Source organism: Abramis brama (genome assembly GCF_963993115.1).
Source record: "Abramis brama genome assembly, chromosome: 2".
Lineage (NCBI taxonomy): Eukaryota > Metazoa > Chordata > Actinopteri > Cypriniformes > Leuciscidae > Abramis > Abramis brama.
In genome coordinates this window covers 47,283,889-47,297,973 of record NC_139964.1, presented here as the reverse complement: position 1 = coordinate 47,297,973, position 14,085 = coordinate 47,283,889, and the positions used below count along the sequence as shown (strand labels likewise).

Below are 14,085 nucleotides of genomic sequence, written 5' to 3'. Positions count from 1 at the left end.
AACACATATTTTTGCAGTAAAGTCGAGTAGATTGTTTATTTGAATGTATTACTATTTGTTATATCTTGAATTGATGTTTATAAAAAAAGACATAGCAGAGTGTGACATCATATCCCGACTGTTATAGTGTCCGTAAAAATTTTGTGTGCCCAAAATATAGTGTGACTGTGGCATTCAAATTCAAATATAGTGTGACACACATTCTTCAACTGAGCACTCAACTCTGACCGCCACTTTTATTCCATGCCGTGGGGTGAGTTGCTCATAACTTGCCTTCTCCGCATTCGCCATGACAGCCAATTAAAAAAAAAAAAAAGGTCCACTCAGTCCACTCTCCTCCAGATGTTCATCCAGCTCAGGAAACATCTCCACATTACCTTGTTCAACTCGCTCAGCCCATCTTTCCAGCTTTTTCACTGTGAGCCCATCTCATTGCAAAGGGTGGCTAGCAGTCTACTGTTTACTGGATGTGATTTTATGTGATTTACAATTTTGATTGCACCTTTGAGAACACTGTTAAGCTCACTGTCAAGTGCTCTGCTAGCAAGAGACTCACGGTGAATGATGCAGTGCATAAACTTAACATGAGGAGCCACTTCTAAAACCTTTGCCTTGAGTCCCTTGTTTTTATCTACCATTGCACCTGCACCATCAGTACATACACCAACACAGTTATCCCATGAAAGTCGTATCTCCTTTAGTCTGGTGTCCAGCTTGTTGAAAATGTCACTGCCGGTACAAGTGCCCTCCAGCACTGAGCAGAAGAGCATTTCCTCATGCAGTTTTCCAACAAATGTGTATCTGATGAATGCCAGCAACTGAGAATAATTAGAATCATCAGTAGATTCGTCGACCTGTAACACATATTTCTTTCCATTTAACCTATCAATCAATTGACTCTTAATGTCTTTTGAAATATCATGAATACGGCAAGCTATCGTGTCATTCGACAATGGGACAGTCATAAGCTCACTTGCAATTTTCTCGGCATGCATGGCCTGACACATAGCCATTTTTTTTAGAAAATGACTGATCGTTTCGCTAGATAAGACCCTTAATTCTCGACTGGGATCGTGTAGAGACTTTGAAGCTGCACTGAGACGGACATTTGAACCTTCTTTGAACATTGGTATAGTTGGTTGCCATTGTGATGGATTTTAATTAATCAACTTTAATTAATCAACTAACATTTGTTTTTCTTGCAGGAATGACATTCATATGTTTTTAATGTTTCCAAACTCTTTGGGGAAAACTTGTGACTTTGAGTATGTGTGTGTGTGTATAAATAACAGAAAGGGGAAGTGAAACTAGACGGATGACTAACTCTCAAACCTTGTGATAAGTAATCACAAAATCAGAGTTTGCTTGTGCCAGTGACAGAGGAAAAAGGTTGGGGCTTTTGAACAAATTGAACAAATCATATTGAAGGTGACATGTTAGTCTTATTTGTTTTCTCGATTCTATAAAAACTGTTGTATCTGTGTTTTACGGTGGGATTCTCAAAAAATCCTCCGGCCTTGCTTCTTGGGAGAGATTCCCTGAGAATTGCTTGGGAAGATCTCCTGGCCGTGATTAAAGCATTTAAAGGACATTTGCAGGTCTGTTTGTCGATTTATTCCTGCGCAGGAAGCTAGTTTAGGAAGGAAGCTAGTTTAGGGGAACAAGTTAGTTATGTGACTATTATTGAATGGGGACGTCAATTTGTAGACGAGACCCAGGGGACGTCGATTTGCAGACGAGACCCAGATAGATTAAAGGTTGACGGTAGACATTTGGGGACGTCGATTTGTAGACGAGACCCAGATAGTTAGGTTTAGGGAAAAATCTACCACACCATTGAAGTCCATTCTGTGTAGAAAAATCCTGGAATGTTTTCCTCAAAAACCTTAATTTCTTTTCGACTGAAGAAAGAAAGACATGGATATCTTGGATGACATTGGGGTGAGTAAATTATCAGCAAAGAGAGAGAGAGAGAGAGAGAGAGAGAGAGAGCTAAGTGCAGTGAGACCTTATGATTGAGTCTCATATTCCCCACTGATGTTCTGAAAGCTGAGCACTGATCTCTATTTACATCCCTTATGTAAGTAAGAGGGCGCTAATGACTCTACTTTTCCAGCTCTCTGTGTGTGTCCGCTATATATGTGTGTGTTGTATAATAAGTGTGTGTCTCTGGTAGCAGGGGATTTGGAGTGGGTGTTCACTCACATTCAACAGTCACTCCACATGGCCTGCTGCCTCTTTTGTCTTTTTATAGCCTCCTTCTGGGAGACATTGTACTCCCCCAGAATGCAACACAAGCCAAACACCTCTCAGTTCCTCCGCCAGAGCCAGCCCTTAGGGGTTACTGTGATTCTTCCCCTCTTTTTCAGCACACCTTCTCTGATCCCTCTCCTCTCTGTGGTAACTGGCAGCAGTCATGGTTTTGAACATATGTGGAAACATGGGAGATATTATAGCATTTTTTTGGTAAGAAGTGAAAGAATACACTTGTGACAGAGTGCCTTATTTACTTCTCTGTGGATATGTACTTACATATCTCTAATTGTGGAATACTTAGACATGCTTAATTCCGAATATTCTTTGCTTTTTTTTTTTTCAAGACATTGTACTACAACTTTGGTTTTATGTGTATGCATATATTTAATTGCTACATCTTAACCAGGGCAAGTGCTTGTGAAAACAAATATTTTCTTTGAACTGACCTGACCTGAGAAGCTAACAAACAGCTTTAAAAGTCATTTAATTTTTTTTCTTACTCCTCTTTAGGTTCTGCATTTCCTTGAGCATTATATTGTTGTGATATAATTACCACACTACCATTCTACCATGACTACCATACTACTATAAATCTGTTAATCTGACAATGACCTACGTGTAGCAGGAAGGGTTATGACCCCTCCTACTTGTTATGGTTTGGCCAATGGCCTGGCATCCGGTGCGTATAAGAGCATGGGTTACCGGTTCCTTAGTGTGCGTCACTATCCGGGGCCGTGACGTCACCCAGGCGCCCTGCTGCTTTTTGCTGGAGTGCAGTGTCAGGTGTTGCTCGTAAAAGATCGCTGAAGCTGCTTATTCACTGTCGGTGCTGTTTGCCAGTCTGTGTGCTTTCTGGAAATTCAGTATGGACATTTGAGACAGGTAAGGGAAGCATTTGTATGCGACGGTGTTTTGTAAATGAAGTTTTGCTTTGGCTGAGCGGGTAATCTGACTGATCTGTATGCTTAATGTAGTGTAAGATCTATCTGCGCTTTCTGCAAACGAGTTTTGTCGGTGACATCTGGCTCCATCCACCGCATAGTTCGGGGATAGTAATCCCGGGACAGCCTGTTTTGTTGTGAGTATATTGCTCGAGCGTGAAGCCAAGGGAAAAGGAATTGCAGTGTAACACCTTTCGTTTTGTTTTTAGGCACATGATAAGGACAATAGCAGCGTCCTGCATGAGAATTATCTGCCCTGTGCTTCATCGTAAAGTGCTGTTTGCTCTGCTCCTCATCGGCTGCTGTTCTGTTTTATCTGTTTGACTGTTGTCTTGAGGGAACCGACTCGAGTGAACTGTCTCGAGGGAACCGACTCGAGTGAACTGTCTCGAGGGAACCGACTCGAGTGAACTGTCTCGAGTGAACTGTCTCGAGGGAACCGACTCGAGTGAACTGCCTCGAGTGAATCGTCTTGAGTGAACTGTCTCGAGTGGACTGTTCCAGTGCACTGTTTCCAGTAAATTCTGTTCTCAGTGATATGTTTTGAGGTTTTTTTGGTTGTCTTCTGTTTATTTCTTTTAATTGATTTATCTTTCTGAATGTGTATGTTTATTTTGGTTTGATTATTGTATTGGTGACTTATGGTTATATCATTTTGTTCTTTTTGCATATCACTGGTTGATAATGTCTTTTTTTTTTCTTTTGTTTGTTAGCAGGGCCTGGGCACCCGGGGGCAGGCGAGTGACCATTTAGGTGGTGACGTCTTCACTGTGTGTCGTGGTCTTCTCTGACATGAGTCGTTGAGTGTGTGTGCACTGCGAATAGAGTAATTTTCATAAGGGTGATATCTTGAGACTGCCCCTGTGGGTAAGCCCAGGTTCCTCTGCTGCCAACGATAGAATTAAGTAAATAGATGAGAGTGATTGCTGGTCAACGCCTTTTATAATCATTATGTCTTCTAATAATCAATAAAATCTTTTTCATTACCTATGTCTCTGATTCCAACAGTGATTAGAACCTGTGTGTGCCTGTGTTTAGAGGTTGTGTTAAATTCTTGGGGTGAAATTCCCCAGGTGGCGTAGTCGGAAATTATATCAATTTGAGCCAAACCACGCCCGCTCTGCTACATACGCAATTGGATCAGAGTAATGTCAATTACTGCTTGATTTGCCCAATGCTGCCTGAAAATTTGACAATGCTCAGCAGTGTCCATTGGATCAGAGTGCTGTCAATGCTTTGGCAATATAAAGCCTTTTCATCATGCAAATAAAGTTACTTGAATCTTAGTTTGTCAATCACTGATTGATTAGTGACCACAGACCACATCTCTGTTCATGGTATGTAAACAGTCAAATGTATATATTATAAAATATTTTCCTTGTCACACTGAGTCAATATTTATTCTGATTACTTTGATGTGACTGATCAAGCTATTATATGTAGCTAGTATGAGTCACAAAATGTTTTCTCTGTGTCCAGATTTGAATTGAATAATAATGAAAAAACTGTGAGGTGGCTGACACATACAAAGTTTGGTGTCAATATGCCTAAAGGCCCGAGTATACTTCATTTACTGTGTTCTGCTCCGTTTCGCGCACAGTTGAGCGTGCAAGCCTTTCAAAGTATACTCCTTTGGCCATGAGCACGGAAAGAGTGGACACTGTCTATTGGACTTTGTTTTCAAGCACTCAAGTCACTCACACATGCGCAATTGTAGACGCACTGCCCATGCGGACACAAACTTTGGGCTGCACGCAACAGTGTGCGCACGGACATCCACAGACCCTCCTAATGACGAAAATTGCATCACACGGCGTGGACCATCGCGGAACACGGACTGCCGAAGTATACTTTGGGCTTAAGTGTTGCAGAGTTACAGCCTCAGAATCAGCTTTGCATTATGCAATCAATTTCGTTCATGTGTTATTCAAGAATGGTTTGGTCAATCAAAAAGCTGTTTATAACTTTTGGTCGGCATGATCTGAACTGATTTTGGTGAAAATTGTAGCAATGATCTATGAGGAGTTAGAAAAATTTGGTTCCCTTTCGTAAGGAAACTCCTGCTGCATCGATACTCTATGCTTTGGGGAATGCCTTCGGCATGAAGCGTCTGAAGTCAACTATGGAATTATTCCAATCTTGATTGGTGTAGCGTCATTGCGTCACTCGTGACGTCGCATGTGACGGTGATCCGGAAGCTATAAAAGGATCACAGGTACCAGGAAATGTTAGCTTCTGGTCTTCAGCAAGCGTTCTGTGTCAAACTGTTTGTCTTATTTGGTGTTGTATTGTCACTGTGAGAAAGCGAAAAGAGATGGCGAACAAAGAGAAACTGTTCAGGCAGTGTGCGTCCCCTTGCCCACATTTTTTGAGCGAGGGTGACACACACTCGCTGTGTGTGGTTTGTCTGGGAGCGGAGCATGCACAGGCAGCACTCGAGGGTGCTGTCTGTGCTAACTGTGAAACACTGCCCCTAAGAACGCTCCGCTCCCGCCGGGCCATGTTTGATGAAGCTGGTCAGGCTCGCGCTCCCCGTGGATCAGGTCCCGCGTCTGCTGAGGCAGCGCGGCGTCTGCATTCATGGGGATCGCAAAGGGAGCTAGCGGATGATGTTGAGACGGCCTCGGCCCTTTCTCAACATTCTGAAGCTAGCTCCATGAGTTCCGCTCAGGGTGCGGAAGCCCGCGTTGCGGCTTCTTCCGCCTCTGCAGTAGAACCGATGCTCGAATTATCTGGTTCCGAGGAGCTACATATTTTGGGCATCGAGGCAGGGAATGTGAAAATTCGCCTCCCCATTCCCCTGCCTTTGAGGAGCTGCTAGAGGTTGTGACCAGAGCCGTGGCCAAATTAAAAATCGATTGGCCACCAGAAATGCAGGAAGCAACTAAAAAAATTTAACTTGATGAGTGCTTCCTGCAGACTCGATCACAGCCTCTACGCTGGAGTCTGCCATTTTTTCACGATCTCCACACCGAGGTGTGGAGATCATGGAATAAGCCCTTCTCCTCGAGAATATCTGGCCCCAACGTCCATCTATATTCTAATATAATGGGTGCCAAGGAGGAGGGCTATGGGATGAAGAGTCGTTTGCCTCTCATCTCTCCCCTGACGTTGCATCATCCCTGCGGGCTCCGGCGCTTCCCACCAAGCCCTGCCGTACAACATCGGCCTTGGTTGGGAAGGCATATATGGCGGCAGGTCGGGCTGGTAGTTGTCTCCATACGATGGGGCTGTTGCAGGCATACCAGACCGACCTCTTCAAAGAGGTGGACGACAGCGGGGAGGTCGCCTTCAATGACATCCGAGAGATCGGCCGCTCCATGGCAGCACTGGTAGCCACGGAGAGACACTTGTGGCTGAATCTGTCGGGCATTGGGGACAAGGACAGGGCTTGTCTCCTCGATGCCCCAGTTTCGCCTTCTGGCCTTTTCGGCGACGGTGTCAACAATGTCGTCGATAGGTTTCAGGAGACGAAACGACAGTCAGCCGCATTCAAAGAGCTTATTCCCCGCCATCGCTCCAGGTCTCGTGGGTCTGCTGCCAGGGGGCAGTCCCATGAGGCTGCCGCCAGCTCCTCACACCTGCTGAGGCAGAAGAAGAGTGTTGCCTCTCGTGCTCCCCCTCAAAAGGCCTGGAGTCAGAGGCAACACCCTCAGTCGAAGCCTTCGAAACCGAAAACATATCTGAGGACTGTTATTCAGGCGAGGAAGGCTTCGGCTAAGAGGCCGTGACGGGAGGTTCAGGCCTCTGAGGGCGTCCCCCTCCGCGTGGGCTTTTTAAAACTTCGCTCCACGGAGCCCTCAGGAAATCGATGTTGCTTCCCGCCGCCAAGTGCGCTTCGGGACGCATCGACTTACAGCGAATGTATTTCACAAAATGTTCCTACAAAATCTATGGCTCTGAAACATTCGCTACCTCTCACGAGGCCTGTAGAAAAAAATTATTCGGTTAGTTCCTGCCAGAAAATTGCTTCAGGTCACCGAAGAAATAAATAAAACACCTGAGGTCAGTCCTGAGAGACTGATCCCCCTAGTAGATTATTTAGACACCTGGAAGTGTCTTCAAAATATATCTCAGTGGGTCCTGAATACAGTTGAGAAAGGATATAGAATCCATTTCCAGTATAGACCACTCAGATTTAGTGGTATTACTCATACGCTGGTATCTCCTGACCAGGATCAGGTGATGGAAGATGAAGTCTAGACCCTCTTAGCTAAGGGGGCCATAGAATATGTGCCCTCCCACCAGAGGGAGTCCGGGTTTTACAGCCGGTACTTCATAGTTCCAAAAAAGGATGGTGGCTTGCGTCCCATTATAGATCTTAGGGTATTGAATAAATCTTTGAGGAGATTTAAGTTCAAGATGCTCACTATACCTATGATTGTTCAGCAAATCAGATCCGAGGACTGGTTTGTAACGATAGATCTTAAGGATGCATATTTTCATATTTCCATCATTCCACATCATAGGAGGTTCCTTAGATTCGCTTTTGGGGGAAAAGCTTATCAATATAGGGTTCTTCCTTTCGGCCTAGCCTTAACCCCTCGCACCTTCACTAAATGTATGGACGCGGCCCTTGCTCCATTGAGACTTCAGGGGGTCCGTATCTTAAATTATATAGATGACTGGCTCATTTTGGCTCAGTCGAAAGAACTGGCAATTCAACATCGAGATGTTGTTTTGAGTCATCTGAGGTGCTTGGGGTTGAGACTCAATGTGAAGAAAAGTTCCTTAACTCCTCTTCAGAGGACTACGTTCCTGGGAGTAGAGTGGGACTTAGTCACGACGCGGGCACAATTGTCTCCTGCTAGTATAAATACTATCTTAAACACAATGAAGAGTATTAGGTTAGGCCAGGCCATCACTGTCAAACATTTTCAAAGAGTTTTGGGCCTTATGGCTGCAGCTTCCACGGTAGTGCCTTTTGGTCTGCTCCATATGAGGGCCTTGCAGTGGTGGCTCAGGACCAAGGGGTTTTCTCCTCTGGGAAACCCCTTTCGCATGATCAGAGTTACACGCAGATGCCTTCGTTCTCTCGTCATGTGGAAGAAACCATGGTTCCTGTCTCAAGGCCCGGTTCTGGGAGCACCATGTCAGAAAAGGACTTTGACTACGGATGCGTCCCTCACGGGCTGGGGTGCGGTTATGGAGGGCCATTACACCCGAGGTACTTGGAAGGACCATCATCTCTCATGGCATATTAATCGCTTGGAGATGCTGGCTGTATTTTTTTACCCTGAGGCACTTCCTTGTAGAACTCAGAGGCCATCCTGTTCTTATTAGGACAGACAATATGTTGGTGGTCTCTTATATCAACCACCAAGGAGGCTTGAGATCACGCCCTCTTTGTAGACTGGCGCATCAGATTCTTCATCTGATTCGCATCAGAGGCCCGGGGAATGGCGGATCCACCCTGAAGTGGTTGAGCTCATATGGAGAGAGTTTGGCCGGGCAGAGGTTGACCTGTTCGCTTCTCATGAGAACTCTGATTGCCCGCTCTGGTTCTCTCTCTCACATCCAGCTCCTTTTGGCTTGGATGCCATGGTACAGATGTGGCCGAGGTCACGTCTGTACGCTTTTTCCCTGATCGCTCAGCTCCCTGGGGTTCTAGAAAGGGTCAGGAGGTACGGTGTGAGATTGGAGAGTCCTCCCTGGCAAATCCCTATCAGGAGAGATCTTCTTTCTCAGGCCGGTGGTACATTATTTCATCCACGGCCGGAGTTATGGAGACTATGGGTCTGGCCTCTGAGGGGGACCAGCCCATAAATAGGTTGCCCTTTCCACCGAGGTGGTCAGGTCATCCATTCTAGAACCCCACTCTACTAGGAACTAAATATTTAAAGTTAGGGACGGCATTGAACCCAGTTAATTTCAGTACTGGCTTCCCCACTGGCTTTCCCACTGGCTTCAGTACTGGCGTTCCATCCTGTTCTCTAACGGAATCTCCCGTTCATGCTTAGGACCTCTGTGGCGGCCCAGGTGCCCTCCGCAAGCCTCTAAGGGTGTGCACGTAGGGACTTTCCCACTAAAACTCCATGTTCCTGTTGATTGGAGGATGAATCCTGTCATCCAGCCTATTGGCATCAGGCTGATGGGTTATCCCTGGCACCCATCATGCCCTGAGGATGAGTTATATAAGTATATATGAGTATATATGAGTATATTTGAGAATCTATTGAGTCTGCTTCCTGCTCGTCTTACTCCCTGGAAGAGTGGTGGTGCTGCCCCCTCTTACTTGCTAGCGTGGGCACCACTCTATATTATTTTTGCCCCACTACTGAGGTGCCTGTAGGCAATATCATGATTTTTCAGGTATTCCATCCTCCATCGCATGTGTCGGATGGTCAAGGTCTTAGCCTTGGAGGTTCCTATGTTGGGCCTCGGGCTGGGATGAGTCAATCCATCTAGTTATGTACAGTGAGGAAAATAAGTATTTGAACACCCTGCTATTTTGCAAGTTCTCCCACTTGGAAATCATGGAGGGGTCTGAAATTGTCATCGTAGGTGCATGTCCACTGTGAGAGACATAATCTAAAAAAAAAATCCAGAAATCACAATATATGATTTTTTAACTATTTATTTGTATGATACAGCTGCAAATAAGTATTTGAACACCTGTCTATCAGCTAGAATTCTGACCCTCAAAGACCTGTTAGTCTGCCTTTAAAATGTCCACCTCCACTCCATTTATTATCCTAAATTAGATGCACCTGTTTGAGGTCGTTAGCTGCATAAAGACACCTGTCCACCCCATATAATCAGTAAGAATCCAACTACTAACATGGCCAAGACCAAAGAGCTGTCCAAAGACACTAGAGACAAAATTGTACACCTCCACAAGGCTGGAAAGGGCTATGGGGAAATTGCCAAGCAGCTTGGTGAAAAAAGGTCCACTGTTGGAGCAATCATTAGAAAATGGAAGAAGCTAAACATGACTGTCAATCTCCCTCGGACTGGGGCTCCATGCAAGATCTCACCTCGTGGGGTCTCAATGATCCTAAGAAAGGTGAGAAATCAGCCCAGAACTACACAGGAGGAGCTGGTCAATGACCTGAAAAGAGCTGGGACCACAGTTTCCAAGGTTACTGTTGGTAATACACTAAGACGTCATGGTTTGAAATCATGCATGGCACGGAAGGTTCCCCTGCTTAAACCAGCACATGTCAAGGCCCGTCTTAAATTTGCCAATGACCATTTGGATGATCCAGAGGAGTCATGGGAGAAAGTCATGTGGTCAGATGAGACCAAAATAGAACTTTTTGGTCATAATTTCACTAAACGTGTTTGGAGGAAGAAGAATGATGAGTACCATCCCAAGAACACCATCCCTACTGTGAAGCATGGGGGTGGTAGCATCATGCTTTGGGGGTGTTTTTCTGCACATGGGACAGGGCGACTGCACTGTATTAAGGAGAGGATGACCGGGGCCATGTATTGCGAGATTTTGGGGAACAACCTCCTTCCCTCAGTTAGAGCATTGAAGATGGGTCGAGGCTGGGTCTTCCAACATGACAATGACCCGAAGCACACAACCAGGATAACCAAGGAGTGGCTCTGTAAGAAGCATATCAAGGTTCTGGCGTGGCCTAGCCAGTCTCCAGACCTAAACCCAATAGAGAATCTTTGGAGGGAGCTCAAACTCCGTGTTTCTCAGCGATAGCCCAGAAACCTGACTGATCTAGAGAAGATCTGTGTGGAGGAGTGGGCCAAACTCCCTCCTGCAGTGTGTGCAAACCTGGTGAAAAACTACAGGAAACGTTTGACCTCTGTAATTGCAAACAAAGGCTACTGTACCAAATATTAACATTGATTTTATCAGGTGTTCAAATACGTATTTGCAGCTGTATCATACAAATAAATAGTTAAAAAATCATACATTGTGATTTCTGGATTTTTTTTTTAGATTATGTCTCTCACAGTGGACATGCACCTACGATGACAATTTCAGACCCCTCCATGATTTCTAAGTGGGAGAACTTGCAAAATAGCAGGGTGTTCAAATACTTATTTTCCTCACTGTATCAAGGGTTAGGAGCTATTCCCCTTTATCAATTTGACAGTTGGTTATCTGCAGAAACCACTCATATCTGGAGTACAAGGTGCGCCTTTGCCTTCACCTCTTATCTAATACTTTCTACTGTCTGGGGTTCCCTTCCATGAGGTCAGTCGAGCCTTTGGCTCCAGACCTCCCCTTCTTACACCAAATCTTATGACAAGCTAGGTTGGATCTGCCCTCTACTCATTTCTATTGTCCGTGAGTGTGCCAGATGCTTTACACCAGGGCGTATTTCTCTCAGTGTGGCGGCGTGGGTATTCGTTCCCCAAAGCGTCGAGTATCAATGCAGCGGGAGTTCCCTTACGAAAGGGAACGCCTCGGGTTACTATTGTAACCCTCGTTCCCTGAGTAGGGAACGAGACGCTGCATCCCTCGGCCACACTTTTCACGCCCCTGAGAACGACTTGCTTTGACCAATCAGAAGCTAACATTTCCTGGTTCCTGTGATCCTTTTATAGCTTCCGGATCACCGTCACATGCGACGTCACGAGTGACGCAATGACGCTACAACAATCAAGATTGGAATAATACCATAGTTGACTTCAGATGCTTCATGCCGAAGGCATTCCCCAAAGCGTTGAGTATCGATGCAGAATCTCGTTCCCTACTCGTTTTCAAAGAAATAAAAAATGGCAGACAGCAACTTTGACCTAATATGGCATAATTGTTATTGCTGTCAGTATGACTCAAGGAATCTATCAAGACAGTTTCATTAAAATAGGCATTAATCAAAAGCTATTAGAGATTCTTTTTATAAATAAAGCCATTCTAGATACTATAGAATCCATACTGTCCGGTCCCCAGGTGTGTTCACAACATCGAATCTGGCCCTCTTTAAAAAAAAGTTTGGATACTCCTGAGATAGAGACTCCAAAATTGCTGTGGTTATTGTTCCGACTGTCCTTTATCTTTCCTTACCGTTCAACCATATGGTTCATACGGCTGCCATAGACTCAAAAGCAAAAGCAAAAAAAAAAAAAGAAAACTAACGGATACAATACGGATACAACAATCTCAACTTAAATATAGCTGCAAACAGCAATTAAGGGACAAAATACTATAGGCAAAATAATGAGCCAGCAAAACAGTGCGCATCCGACCAACTGCAAAAAACTAGTAAAAAGTATTTGAAGACGATTTTAAGCAAAATGGTTTAAAACCACAATTTAAATACAATTACTTTCAATGTAACATAAATTCGTATAACTTTTGAGGTGGTGCTAACAAGAAATTTATTTGGTGTGGTCAGTGTTGGGTGGCAATGGCACACTAAATTTGGTGTTAGTATACCAAAGCCTTGCAGAGATACAGCCTCAAATGCAGTTTGGCATCATTCCATCAAATGATCGAAGGGATTGTAAGCTTCCCACCCAGCACCAGGGGCCGGTTTCACAAAGATAGACTTTGACTATGGCTTAGATATAGTAGATAGTCAGACTTCAGATAGACATCTAAATCAGACCGTTGCACAAAGCACTTAAGACTCTGACTATCTTAAGTAGGACTACACTGCAATGCATTCTGGGTAAAATAAGACACTTTTCAAAACAAAAAACATGGCGGATCGAGTAAGCGCATTCAACCGCTCAGTGCTGTTTACCCCAGCGGAAAAAATGTGTTTGTTGGAGGAGTATAAATGACGGCGTATGTTTTTATGTTTCCATTGTTCGGTCGCGCCCGTGCCTCTCTCTCTCTGACACACACACACACACACTTCAGCATTGCAATCTTGACATCGCAGCCTGTTATTATGCAGCATTCACACCAAACGCGAATAGAGCGTCAAATTCACGTCTATCGCGTCTAGTTCGACGCTTGAACATTTTGAATCCATCCGCGCGTCCAAGGCGAATAGGACGCGCGTATAAAGCGAGCGTTTGAAGCGAAATAGAAGGGCGTTCAGGTTCAGAGCTATGACTCCACTATGACTCTACTACCCCCAGTTGCGTGAGCGGTGTATTGCATTTCACGCATCGCCCGTGACGCTTGCATCCACTGCTCAGACTATGAAAAGGAGCGCGTCGATCGTTGCTCGCGTTGACTATGTAACGGCCCTAACAGTTACAAGGACATTTTACTTGGGAATGTAATAACTGGAAGAAATGTTTAAATTATGAGCCATTTTCCCTTTTATTTTGGCAGTTTGTAACTGATTGTTACTGCTGGTTGCCAAGGTAACATAGAGTCTTAGACCTAAGTTAGCCTGGGGGTAAGGTGTCTAATTTTTTTGGTCTAAATTAAGTCAGTCTTTATTTTTGTGAAACAGTCTAACTTGCATTAGACTAGTCTATGAGCAAATTTTAGACTTGTCTAACACTATAGACCGGTCTAAAATAGCTTTGTGAAACCGGCCCCAGACGTCATTAAGACGTTGTTTTTTTGGCTAAATCAAGTCGGCCCGTCATAGTCTTCATTTAGCCCAAAAATAGACGTTGAAAATTGGGCTTTGTTTGGTCCGTCTGATTTGGTCCAAATTTAGCCCAAACATAGACGTTGAAAATTGGGCTTTGTTTGGTCCGTCTGATTTGGTCCAATATTAGCCCGAAAAAAGACTTGAAAATTTGGCTTTGTTTATTTAACCCAAGACGCTCTGTTTTGGACCACATATAGCCCTAATGTAGCATAAATACAATTAAAGTCTATTGTAGCAAGTGAAGAAATAGATATTAGAAATAGTTTCAAAGTTACGTGTCACTGCACATGCCAGAAATACATTATTTGTAAGCACCTATACGTTCGCAAACCATATAAATACCTACATGATTTGGCATAAATCCTGGCCAGTCAGATCCCAAACAAGCAACAATCGTTTCCGCTGATCAAGAATGTGGA

The 14,085-nt window shown here is 44.5% G+C and overlaps 1 long non-coding RNA gene across 1 annotated transcript; it reads left to right on the top strand.

Annotated features, from left to right (window-relative positions):
* Window positions 1–2,908: 2,908 nt before the first annotated feature.
* Window positions 2,909–3,584, top strand: LOC311078114. Its single transcript, XR_014605054.1, has 3 exons — window positions 2,909–3,138; window positions 3,231–3,334; window positions 3,407–3,584. It is a non-coding gene; the product is annotated as an uncharacterized lncRNA (long non-coding RNA).
* Window positions 3,585–14,085: the final 10,501 nt, after the last annotated feature.